General features: G+C 33.9%; 2 protein-coding genes across 7 annotated transcripts in view; one reads left to right on the top strand and one right to left on the bottom strand.

Annotated features, from left to right (window-relative positions):
- Nucleotides 1-816, bottom strand: part of LOC309480879 (polycomb protein SCMH1) — a 39374-nt gene extending 38558 nt beyond the window's left edge. For all 3 annotated transcript variants that reach the window (XR_014199802.1, XM_082145571.1, XM_082145572.1), the window contains exon 1: nt 704-816. The gene's annotated coding sequence lies outside the window, so the exon portion shown is untranslated. The remainder of the gene's footprint in view (nt 1-703) is intronic.
- Nucleotides 817-4005: 3189 nt separating this feature from the next.
- LOC309480865 (cyclin-dependent kinase-like 5) overlaps nt 4006-13569 on the top strand; it is an 82655-nt gene continuing 73091 nt past the window's right edge. For all 4 annotated transcript variants that reach the window (XM_082145548.1, XM_082145549.1, XM_082145547.1 and 1 more), the window contains exon 1: nt 4006-4125. The gene's annotated coding sequence lies outside the window, so the exon portion shown is untranslated. The remainder of the gene's footprint in view (nt 4126-13569) is intronic.

Below are 13569 nucleotides of genomic sequence, written 5' to 3'. Positions count from 1 at the left end.
TATGAAAATATTTAGTATCAGAACCACACGAATTAAAAACAATGAACAGAATTAATGTAAAAAAGTATTTTCTCCTGTTTTAACCTTACTGAGCCAGTACCATGATACTAACATTATCTAATTTATAACCTAGTATTGAATGATTATTTATTTTTCAAGACATTTATATGGTACTTCTAGATAATTCAAAGAATACCATAGTAAAACATGGTAAATTCTGTCGTTCTTTTCAGCACATCATGTTAGCGTAAACTTTGTAAATGTTATCTGTTGGGTGAGCTGTCAAAGTAAGGAGATATATCCATTACTGATAGGAAAATAAGATAAATAATGTATCTGAGATTTAAAGATCGCTATCTGAGTGTTTACATACGCCTGAGATTGACATCTGAAATAAAGGAAACGTCATCAGCGATGACGACACACCACTGATCATACACATCATCAACATCATAATGATCAAAAGCAACGAAACACAACACAAACACGCGTTATTTTATCAGTCTCGCTCGGATCCACAAATACTTCTGATATAACAACATGAATAATCGCCACTGGCACAGAAAGAGTTGAACATCAGGCAAAACAAACGCCTAAATCATCACATACAGACTTTAAAAAAGCACTTATTTGTAATCTGACATAACGAGCAAGCGCATAACGTATGCAAGAAAATAAAATAAGTGTAGAAATGTCGACCAACCTTCGCAAATTTGTCGAAATGTAGTCAGAATTCAGCACTTTTCACAGCTCTCTGTCGCCATGTTTGGGGTCAGAACTGCGCATGCGCAGAACCAGACCAGCGTTGCGCGCTCGCTTTCTCATACGCACACGTTTATTCTGCTGGACATTGTGAAAGCCTTTCATTGAGTTTTTACTATTAATCTTGAATGTTTAGCCAATCATTACAGTTTGCCTATAAATAATAACATGATCCTTACAGGTCCCATTCTGACGTGTTTAGACTATTTAATCAGTTAATGAAGATTGAATAGTACTAAAATAGGCTATAATAACATTGAAATTGTGTGTGTGTGTGTGTGCATGTGACTTTTTTATTATAAGTTGATTTATAAGTTGTTGTATTGTTCTGTTTGTTCAGTATTGCGCTCATGTTCATTGTAGTTTATAAGATGTAGTTGGTGTGTATCTCTTTGACATTATAAGATATAAGGTAAACTTGGACTTGTTGTACACTTGATGTACAGTGTGTGGATTTACAACTAATCATTGACTTTAAGTCAGTTGGGTTGTGAAGGTCAAGATGCTCATTTCCATGAGCTATTCAAAAGAACATAATCATCTGCATTACAATATTGGGTTACTCCCTAAAAAAGTACTTTTTTATGCATTACTTTTTCTTACCTGGGATGGGTTGTGTTTTAATAACACCCTTTCTCACCAAAAGTGAAATGAATAAGCCTCATGCTGAAAAATATATAAATTCAGTACAGTAATAGGGCGCAGTAAAAAAAATAAAAAAAAACCCTTTAGCTGTTCTGCCATTCTGGACTGAAGAAGATTAAGATGGAGGAGAAGAAAGTTCAACACGATAACATTCAAGAACATTTTTTAAACATGAAACACAAATGTGGTTTATCTAAAAAATTTTTTTTTGCTTATTTTGCTTATCAAAGGTCAGCAGCAAAGACATTGGTTACTAAAGTGAGATTAAATACATAAAGTATGTAGCTCTATAATTTTACATTTAATTATTGCAGGTTTGGTAATATTCTGGTATTGCATTTTTTTTTTTTTGCATTTCACTGTTTTTATAAATTTTGTGTAACAGTGAATCTTTTTTTTGTGTGTGTGTAAGTGAGATGAGTAAATGCCTATACTTTTATTCTAAAACTTTTTAATAACGATCATGTTTACGCAGCGAACACGACGACGCCTGTGAACTCATGATTTCTCTCATGAAGGAGAGCTGTCAGTCAATACATGGAAAAACAAAAGTTGCATTACTTATTTGAAAAAGTAACTTGGATATTTTGTTGTAAATTTAAAAGTAATGGTTTAACTTGAAAAAGTAATCTGATTACATTACGTAACTCAAGTTACTTATAATGCGTAACCCCCAACACTGTCTACCCACAATTCAACTTGATTGTGACGTCACAGCTTAACTCTAGTCTATGATAAATTTAAGTCCCCCTGTGGTGAAAATCAAGCTTTTAATGTTGTTTATGTGTCTATGTGGTGTTTTTAATACGCTTTAAGACAAACCATGTGTAAATTCATAAGTCGACAGCATTGCTGAGTATTTCCTCCTTAAAACTGCAGTGAACCAAAGACAGTCTCAAAAACACGCTTTGAAATCGCTGGTGTTTCTGACGTCACAAACTACCTTGTAACCAATCAGATCAACGTGTGATCGTCAACCAGTGGAGGCGGGGATAATTTGCATATTCATAGAACCGTGTATACTAAATGAGGGAAGGGTGTCGAGTTACATTCAAAATATTTCAAGACATGAAGAATTTTTTTCAAGGAAAAAAACATTTAAATATGTAATTTTGGTGATCAAAGATTAGTTTAAAGGGATACAATTATTGATGTGGGACTTTAATTATGTTGAGATTTAATCGCATAATACTTGTAGCTATATGTTCACAGTCAACAACAGCTCAAATAGCCTACCTATGATTTTCCATATTTTCTCCAACAACTTATATGCATATAGAATGGTGCATAAAACAAATTGTAAGTAAACATAAGTAAGAAAGAAATGCTTTCAAAGCTAGCATGCTATTGCTAGTCTCTCTGAAATGACCTACCCTACCTTTAAGACTGCTCATAATTCTGTGTAAAGACGTAAATGCCGCACTTTTGACCCACTTCAGCCCGTAGTATCAAAGCACACAGCTGTAAGTGCTGTGTAAATGCATTCATGCATGTAACAGCCTGTGTAGAAACACCTAAATGCCACTTCAGAAGTGCTTCTGTTCCACTAAAGCTCATCCAGGCTAATCCATTCTGAACGTTTCCAGTCTTTTAGTTTATTTATTTTGTCTTCCAAAACCCGATGCTGAGACAGACTGGATTTAAAATAGCATCATAGTCAAAGGCCAGAAATGAAAGTAAAACTCTTAAAATCTAACATTTACTAAAAATAGTTATTATAGACTATTTTAAATACAGTATCAGTCTCGGTGTGTAAACATCTGTGAATGACAGAACATGCATTGTTTTTCTACAATTTTTTATTTTATTAAAAAAAATTTAATGTTTCAATTTATTTTATCAATCTTTCCTTTATTCATCGTCTGTCATCTTTGAAAATAATCGCTGTCCTTCATATATCCACTAGGTGGTGTGAGTGATTTGATCTGAAGGCGCAAATACACGAACAGGTGAAATTTATGGCAATCCATAACCAATATAAACCAGTGCTTTCAATGTATATGTGTCATGCATTTTTAAAAATGTATGTAATATATGAATTGAACACTAATGATAATAATAGTAGGCCTTCATGTTTCTTGATCATCAAATCATCATATTAGAGTGATTTCTGAAGGATCATGTGACACTGAAGACTGGAGTAATGATGCTGAAAATTCAGCTTTGATCACAGGAATAAATTACACTTTAGGCTACTATACATTCACATAGAAAACAGTTATTTTAAATTGTAATAATATTTCACAATATTACTGTTTTTCCTGTATTTGACAAACAGGTTTATATATAGGAACCTACTGTATATACATATATATTAATTTACAAATCGAAATTCACTGAAAGTGAAAACCCCTAAATAAAACCTCTAAATAAATATTATTATATTACATTATTGAATTACATTGCATTATTATATTATATTATATTATATTATATTATATTATATTATATTATATTATATTATATTATATTATATTATATTATATTACAGTGGTTCTGCTGCCACTGTTTGCCACGCCCACATCGGGCTACTGGTCTCCTGATTGGTGAATCTCCCACGAAGGGGCGTGTCTGTGACTAGCGTCAGTCTTTGGAATCGTCTCCACTGACGCCAGTCTGAAACTGTTGCTGTTGTCGCGGGTGGGTTGATGAGGTTCACATACATCAGTGCGTTTGAGGATGTGAGTGTTTTATCCCGCGTCCTGGTCTCCGGAACGCGTAAGTAAACACGACTCGTTTTTCTGATTCCCTTTGTTTTATTACGATTATTTGAGTGGTATCATGCGTGGTTTGACTGCAGCACTTTGACATGCTGTTGTACTGCGGCTCTGAGAGTGTTGTGGTATTCTGTGTCATAATTACAGTCTGTCAGGGCTGATGTGGGTGAAGTGCGTGGTTCAGATCCGTGTTTCTATGTGCGCGTGACTCCCACGCAACGCGAACCCGCTCAATGCGACGCAGAGACACAGAAACACACGCAAACCGCGAGCTGGAACACGAGATGCGTGACTGAGGCTGGCAGTGCATACATGACCGGTGCATTAGTCACATATGAACATATGAGCACATCAACACATAGGTACTGTCATATTTACACTCTTAAATCACTGTCATACTGCTGTTGCATGCCGTTTTACTTCAAAACAGGGTGATTTCTCAATTATCGGTTCTTAAATACTCCTAAAACACTCTCACAAGTGAAGTGAATTTGGTTACTACAGTACACTCTTAAAAATAGTATTGGCATCTATGGATACATGAAAAATCTTTAAAGGGATAGCCTAGTTCACCCAAAAATGCTTTAATGTGAATAAAAGCCTGAATTAAATCTAATTTTACTTCAAAACAGGGTGTTTTTCTCAATTATTGGTACTTAAATACTTCTAAAACACTCTCACAAGTGAATTGAATTTGTTTACAGCACACTCTTAAAAATAGTAGTTCATTATTGGCATCTATGGATACATGAACAATCTTTAAAGGGATATTTCACCCAAAAATGCTTAAATGTGAATAATTAAAAATAATCTAATTTTACTTCAAAACAGGATGTTTTTTCAGTTATTGGTACTTAGATACTCAAACACTCTCACAAGTGAAGTGAATTTGGTTACGGTACACTCTTAAAAATAATACTGGCATCTATGGATCCATGAACAATCTTTAAAGGGATATTTCACCCAAAAATGTTTAAATGTGAATAAAAGCCTAAATAAAATTTGTTCATCAAATAAAGCGATTGAGTTTCTTCAGAAAATTGAGTAACCGTTCAATTCATGCATGTTAGTTTTACGATCTCTTTATGAACTTTTTTGAAGCATTAAAGTGGTAGTTGCGTGGCTGTCAATGGAGGGACAGAGAGTCGTATGGGTTCGGAACAACATGAGGGCCAGGAAATAATGACAGATTTTTCTTTTCTTTTTTCATTTAAAGAATCACAAAAGGTTCTTTATTATTGGAAAATGGTTCTTTTAAAATGTCCTTCACACAAGAACTTCTTTAAAGAATTGTTCACTAAAAGGTTCTTTGATGAACCAAAAAAAAAAAAAAAGGTTCTTCTCTGGCATTACGGCAATTCTTAAAAAAAAAAGAAAAAATATTCATTTTCATTTTTAAGAGCGTGACAATGTCCATCAGTGAACATACATGAATAATTTTCATTTAAAATATTTTTTGCTCAGTCATTTTCACCAAATCATGTATTGTGTTACTGTTTAGTAACATATATTTTGATGGAAATGACATTCTAAACACGTTTTGCATTAGAAAACCCCGTCTTGATGAGACTATTTTCATAGATAGTATTTTATGTAGCCTAAATGCACATAATTAAATAAAATGTTCACTCTTTTTTTTGCATAATTTGACAAAAGTACAGCTGAGGCAATTCAAGATCTTGGATGAGGGTAAAACAATAAAAATCTCCAGATAACAGGCGTTTGATGGTTAGAAGTTTACTAGACAGTTTTAATGTGAACTTTATATCACAAAAATAAAAAAATATCCACTGGGACATAAAAGTGACCTATGTTTTTTTGTTTGTTTTTTTAACACTTTTTAATATCTATAACTCAAATCTGACATATTCAGACATTTCTCTGATACTATTTACAGTTGTGTTGTAATCTACTACTGCTCTATAATGGTGTAATGAATGAGTTGCTGTGCCGTTTACTGCAATGACATCTCTAGTTTTCTACAGTAAAGTTTGACGCTTGCAACGCCAAGGTCTTGGGTTCGATTCCCAGGTATTTGCAAAATGTTTACCATGAATGCAGTGAAAGTTTTTCCACATCTAGACGGTTTCTTCTCACGCATGACAGTGATTTAGTAAATGTAGCTCGTTTGTAACCGGTGTTATGATGAGCTAATGTGTCCGCCTGATGAAGATCTTGAGAAGCTTTGGCCTTCATCATCACGACGAGTGTTCAGTTTTTGAGGTCACGCTGACCTTGTTTACATGGAAAAGGACAGAAATCATTGTTTCTCTTCAGCTCTTAGAGAATAATTCTCTGTTACAGGCAAAAACTGCATTTAATTGCTAATTTGCGGTAAGTTAAAGGTTAAGTGTCTTTTTATTTGGATGTTGAAATACTTTCTTGTATCCAAGCTCAATATGCAACTATAAATACATCATTTGTAAGCTGATTCCACTGAAAGTGCTTTCCGATCTACGACCAGCCCGAAACTACAGTTATTGACTCGACCAGTGGCATGAGTTTGGGGGCGGGGCTATCCGTTTGGCTGACCAATGGCAGATGAGGGGAGTGTCCAGGAAACCTGTTTGAAACGGCCGTCGTTTTTAAAGCTTTAAAATGCAACGTTTAGCCAGTGAAATAAACCGTTCTCACACATAAAAACACGCTTTAACACGATGCATACAGTCTATGTTTCTGTTCTGATTTCAGAAGGTCGTCACTATATTCAGTTCAGAAGGTGTTTATAGTATCAGTCTCTTTCTCTCTGGCTTTTTTCCCCTCGTCCTCCTTACATGTTCTCATTTTGTGCGTCTGGGGACTGAACCCAGAAACACGGTGAGTTTGTACGGCGGATCAGGAGTGTCGTCCAGGTGGATCGGCTTTAAAACCAGCTGAGAAGATTCTTTGTTTGATTCTAGGACTCTCTTTGTAAGCATTAACAGGCTGAACGGCCAAATCTCACTGTTTTTCTTTAATCGGTATTGCCAGATATTTGGAGCATTTATTTATCTATGAATTGATATATGTCATATTTTGGGCAAATTTTATTTATTTATTTATTAATTTATTTATTGGTATTGGCAGATATTTGTAAATCCAGCTACATTTATTTTATTTTTTAATCTGTAAAAAATTTATTAATTTAATCTGCATTGCCAGATATTTGGAACATTTATTTATCTATGAATTGATATATGTAATATTTTGGGCAAATTTTATTTATTTATTCATTTATTTATTGATATTGGCAGATATTTGTAAATCCAGCTAAATTTATTTAATTTTTTAATCTGTAAAAAATAATTAATTTAATCTGTATTGCCAGATATTTGGAGCATTTATTTATTTATGAATTGATATATGTAATATTTTGGGCAAATTTTGGGGCACACTTAATTCATTCATGTATTTATTGGTATTGGCAGATATTTGTAAATCCAGCTAAATTAATTTTATTTTTTAATCTGTAAAAAAATTATAAATTTAATCTGTATTGCCAGATATTTCTAGCATTTATTTATTTATTAATGAGTTGGTATTGGCAGATATGTAATATTTCTATTCTTTAACAGTATTGGGAGGTATATGGATCCTCTTCCCCAAATGTGCGTCGGATTCACGGCCTGATGTGTTTGTGCTGTGAGAGCCGGAGCGTTCACCGGTCTGCTATTTCTGACGTTTAAAGGCTGACGGCTGTATTTTTAGCTCTTTTCAGAGAGGCTTGATTGAATTAGTCCGAGTCCAGAGCTCATATGCAGTGAAAAACAGGCTGCTTTGGCATTTTTATTTGTTCATTTGAGTGTGCGCATGAGGAAGTGACAGCATGACCTCCGTCGAGCTCTGAGCTGTGCTATTCACTCTCTCAGACACATTCATTAAGGCCAAAACACATTTCTTACTGTAACTTAAACTTATTTTAACTTTAAATAATACATTTTTAGTCCTTGAGAACTTTTTGAACAAACCATTTTAAATGCATTTTTAATCCAATTGATCAACTAATCCATTGTATTTTTTAGCCCCTCCCCTCTTTTCTTGATCACCTGACTTCATTCTTTAAAGGGATATTTCACCGCTGGAAAGATGAGTGTGTATTTTAATTGGGTCATTTATCTAGTAGAAATGTGAAATTATTTTGGAAGTTGGTGACTTCTAGACTGAGAAAAGCCAGAAAATGTATTTTTGGCTCACATGGATGAAAGACTACAACTCCCAGAATGCACTTGCTTCGCTGCCCTACGAGGCCACTCCCAAGCCACGCCTCCCGGTTACAGAGGGCAGTATCGGGAGAAATGATACAGCTAGGCTACTAGTCGACTGGAAACTGAAAAGACGGCGTTTTATCGTGAGATCCCCCTATGGGCGGGTTGAACACATGCGGAACGAGCTCCTCCTATTGGCTGGAGTCTCTCGCCTCTGGACAAAAAAGCCTCTGATGACGATAAATGACGATTTTTACGTCATCAGAGCTTTTTTCCAGACACACAATCCAGAAATCTCTGGTCTCAGGGGGACATGAGGGAGGGAAGCACGGTCACTCGAGAATACCACCGGATTTCTACCGATACAAAGCTTAATGCTAATCGGTGAAGGATCCCTTTAACGCCCACTTTTCCATTGTTAAAAAATCAGTCTGAATAACGTTCTTTTTCTGATTAATTAACAGGTTTCACAATTTAAATGGGTTTTGTAAATAGTCGGATTTATTGAATCTCGTTAAAAAAGTCGACTAATCTTTATTCAAGTAAATTTGTTAAATGTTACATTTTTTCATATGCAAAATTCCCTGAACATGTTTATATGTTCAATCTTTGATCACATTCTGAATTAGAAAATCATTATAATGCAGTTCATTATTGGTCGCTTGACAGACGCAAAATGTTTTTGAATGACTGTATCAGTATAAACAATATATATCGGTTACTCGGTGATATGTGATTTATTTCTTCAATTAGGCATATTCATTTATTTATTTGTGTATTTATTGGTATTGGCAGATATTTGTCATTTCCAGCTAAATTTATTTAAGTTTTTATTTAATCGGTATTGCCAGATATTTATTTATTTATTGGCAGATATTTCAAGCATTTATTTATTTATGAATTAGTATTGGCTGATATGTAATATTTTGGGCAAAATGTATTTATGTATTAATTTTTTTATTTATTCTTTAACCATATTGGGAGATATTTGATTTCAGTCACATTCCACAATTAAAAATCATTATAATGAAGCTAAATATAAATTATGAGAAATAAAAATTAGTATTTCACCTCAAAAGAGCATTGAGCTTCTTATAGTCTTTAGTTCATTTGTCACTTTACTGAAGCAAAACGAACGAATCGTTCATGAACGAACGAATCGTTCATGAACGACCAATCACTAATGATCGCTTCATCTCATGTTGAGGTGTGTGTGTGTGTGTGTGTGTGTTTGTTTTCTCAGTGTAATCGCACTGATGTGACGTGTCTGTCTCCCCCCCCTGAGTCCCAGACCTCACGTTCATCACTGATTTGTTGGCGTTTTGGTCTAAAGTGATGACATGCACAACTCTGTGCCAGCGGAAACACACGCTCACACACAGACCAAACATAAAGACGTCCATCTGTTTGTGTGTAGTGCACGTACTGAGACCCAGAAAGACCAAATGGAGACTTTAATTTTACATGAGATGCTCCAGAAAAATCACATTGAGTCTTGAGTCGAATTTTTTCCAATTATTAATGAAAGACCTTTTTCTTTTTTCTTTTTTTTTTTACCAAATAGAATTGCAAAAATAATGATTGTGTTCAAACAGGTTATCAGAAGCGTTTTTAGTCTCCAGTCCTAAATGATCTATTTTAAAACATTGATATAGGAGAATTTGTTCATGTTTGCAGTTCCCTTTGGTGCTGTTCTCCACTAATACAGCATCTAGTCAACAAATTAATTGCTGTTTAATGATATGAAAACACGTACGGTAATGTACTGTATAACATACCGTCTGTTTTAAATCCGCATCTGAAGTGCAGCGCAGCCTCGCGTGTCAAAACAAACTCCACGAGGCGTCAGTGATGGGTTTATTTGGCCTCTAGAGGGCGCTCTCGTACTGTATAATGATATGAAAACACGTACGGTAATGTACTGTATAACATACCGTCTGTTTTAAATCCGCATCTGAAGTGCAGCTTAGCCTCGCGTGTCAAAACAAACTCCACGAGGCGTCAGTGATGGGTTTATTTGGCCTCTACAGGGCGCTCTCACTGTATAATGATATGAAAACACATACAGTAATGTACTGTATAACATACCGTCTGTTTTAAATCCGCATCTGAAGTGCAGCTTAGCCTCGCGTGTCAAAACAAACTCCACGAGGCGTCAGTGATGGGTTTATTTGGCCTCTACAGGGCGCTCTCACTGTATAATGATATGAAACGCGTACGGTAATGTACTGTATAACCTACTGTCTGTTTTAAATCCGTATCTGAAGTGCAGCGCAGCCTCGCGTGTCAAAACAAACTCCATGAGGCGTCAGTGATGGTTTTATTTGGCCTCTAGATGGCGCTCTCGTACTGTATAATGATATGAAACACATACAGTAATGTACTGTATAACATATCGTCTGTTTTAAATACGTATCTGAAGTGCAGCTCAGCCTCACGTGTCAAAACAAACTCCACAAGTCGTCAGTGATGGTTTTATTTGGCCTCTAGATGGCGCTCTTGTACTGTATAATGATAGAAATACACGTACGGTAGTGTACTGTATGACATATCGTCTGTTTTAAATCCGTATCTGTAGTGCAGCGCAGCCTCGCGTGTCAAAACAAACTCCACGAGGCGTCAGTGATGGGTTTATTTGGCCTCTAGAGGGCGCTGTCATACTGTATAATGATATGAAAACACATACGGTAATGTACTGTATAACATACCGTCTGTTTTAAATCCACATCTGAAGTGCAGCGCAGCCTCGCGTGTCAAAACAAACTCCACGAGGCGTCAGTGATGGGTTTATTTGGCCTCTAGAGGGCGCTGCATTTCAGATACGTATTTAAAAACCATTAATGCACAAATATAAATTCTGCATATCAGTTATTGGGCATATATTAAATGCTAATAATCTGTATCGGTAAAAAAAATAAAAAATCGGCAATATTTTACAATAATGATATTTCAGGTATTTTTTATTTCTTTGTTTTACAATCTCTTGGAATATACTTGATATTTATCAGGCGATATGGACTCTGTCTATAGAGAACACTAGCATGCCGTCTAGTTGACCTTCTTACATGATGTCCCTGTAATCGCAGGTGTTTTTGATTCTCAGTGTGTTCTGGACACGTCGAGTCTCGTTCTCCTTCAGTTCAGCGTGTCGTTCTTTAATGGCTCTGAATATGCTTCTGCCATGCACTATTTATAGCCGCATCCTAATTATCTGTGACCCACACGCGCACAAATACTTAACTCTGCCGCCACACATGAAACAGAACAAACCGGCTCTGAGGAAACATTTGCTCCTTTTCGAGATGAAATAAGATTGTGCTGATGTTGGTTTAGGATTCGTTGTTTTGTTTTGGAGAGCATTTGGTGAAACTGGTAAACAATCACATAGCAACCACCTAGCAACCACATAGCGATACATCTTTGAAACCATTTGGTCAGGTTTGATTTGGACAGCAGATGCTGGTTTACTGGATCCCAGTAAAGATGTTTGCTAAGAGTCTGCATTGTTGAACCGATAATCTATCTATCTATCTATCTATCTATCTATCTATCTATCTATAGTATCTATCTATCTATCTATCTATCTATAGTATCTATCTATAATCTATCTATCTATCTATCTATAGTATCTATCTATCTATCTATCTATAGTATCTATCTATCTATCTATCTATCTATGCAGATATTTTATGTATTTATTTAATCGGTATTGTCAGATATTTGACATCTCCAGCTTTATTTTTTTTTTTTTTATTTGTTTATTTGTTTGTTTGCTTGTTTTTATTTATTTAATTAATTAATTAATTAATTAATTATCATATTGACAGATATTTGATATTTCCGGCTTTATTTATTTATTTGTTTATTTGTTTGTTTGCTTGTTTTTTTTTTTTTATTCATGTAATTATCGGTATTGTCCGATATTTGATTTTCCCGGTAATATTTAATTAATTAATTAATTAATTAATTAATTATGTAATTATCATATTGACAGATATTTGATATTTCCGGCCATATTTATTTGTTTGTTTGTTTGATAATTTGTTTATTTATTTACTTATGTAATTATCGGCATGTACAGATATTTTGATATTTCTCTATATCATAATCGTAATATATACGTAATATATTATATATTTATTTAATTGGTATTGTCAGATATTTGATATTTCTGGCAATATTTAGACCTATTTATTTGTTTGTTTGCTTATTTCTTTACTTGTGTAATTATTGGTATTGACAGATATTTTATATTTCTGTATTGTCAGATATTTGATGTTTCCGGTAATATTTAATTATTTGTTTGTTTGTTTGCTTGCTTGTTTGTTTATTTATTTATTTATTTATCTAATTATCGGTATTGACAGATATTTTATATTTCCGGTAATTATGTTTTTGCTTTATTTGTTTATTTATTTGTTTACTTATAAAATATCTGTCAGTACCAATAATTACATATTTCTAGCAATATTTTTATACATTTATGTAATTGGTATTGTCAGATTTTTCCAAAATATTTATTTATTTTTATACATTTATGTAATTGGTATTGTCAGATATTTCCAAAATATTTATTTATTTTTATACATTTATGTAATTGGTATTGTCAGATATTTCCAAAATATTTATTCATCTATTTACTTATGTAATTATCGGTAATGACAGATATTTTATATTTTTTGCAGTATTTTATACATTAATGTAATTGGTATTGTCAAATATTTCATATTTATGGAAATATTTATTTATTTGTTTGCCTATTTGTTTATTTATTTATTTATTTACTTATGCAATTATCAGTATTGACAGATATTTTATATTTCTGGCAATATTTCATTTATTTATTCGATTTGTATCGTTAGATATTTCCAAAAATATTTAGATAATTAGTTATTTTCTAATAGGTGTCAGAAATTTGATATTTTGTGCAATATTTATTAATTTATTTATTAAAGGTACAATATGTATTTTTTTCCGCCGCTAGGGGTCGCTTACCTCACAATTACAAGGGCGTAAATTGATGACGCAAAATTTCCTGCGGAATTATGGAACTTGTCGTCAAGCTGAAGGATCTAATAATGTTTATGGATGAGTGAATACACTGATGTTTTTATCATGATATCAGCGCCACACGCGAGTCCCACGGATATAAAGGAATGGAGATTTCATTCTACCAAACGCAAGTGCTGTATTAGTGCTCACACAGGTCAGTGTATTAGACGTGTATTAGACGAATGAAGCTTGTGAGGTAACGCAGCGCT

Source organism: Leuciscus leuciscus (genome assembly GCF_965113295.1).
Source record: "Leuciscus leuciscus genome assembly, chromosome: 18".
Classification (NCBI taxonomy): Eukaryota; Metazoa; Chordata; class Actinopteri; order Cypriniformes; family Leuciscidae; genus Leuciscus; species Leuciscus leuciscus.
This window is presented reverse-complemented; position numbering and strand designations above follow the sequence as displayed.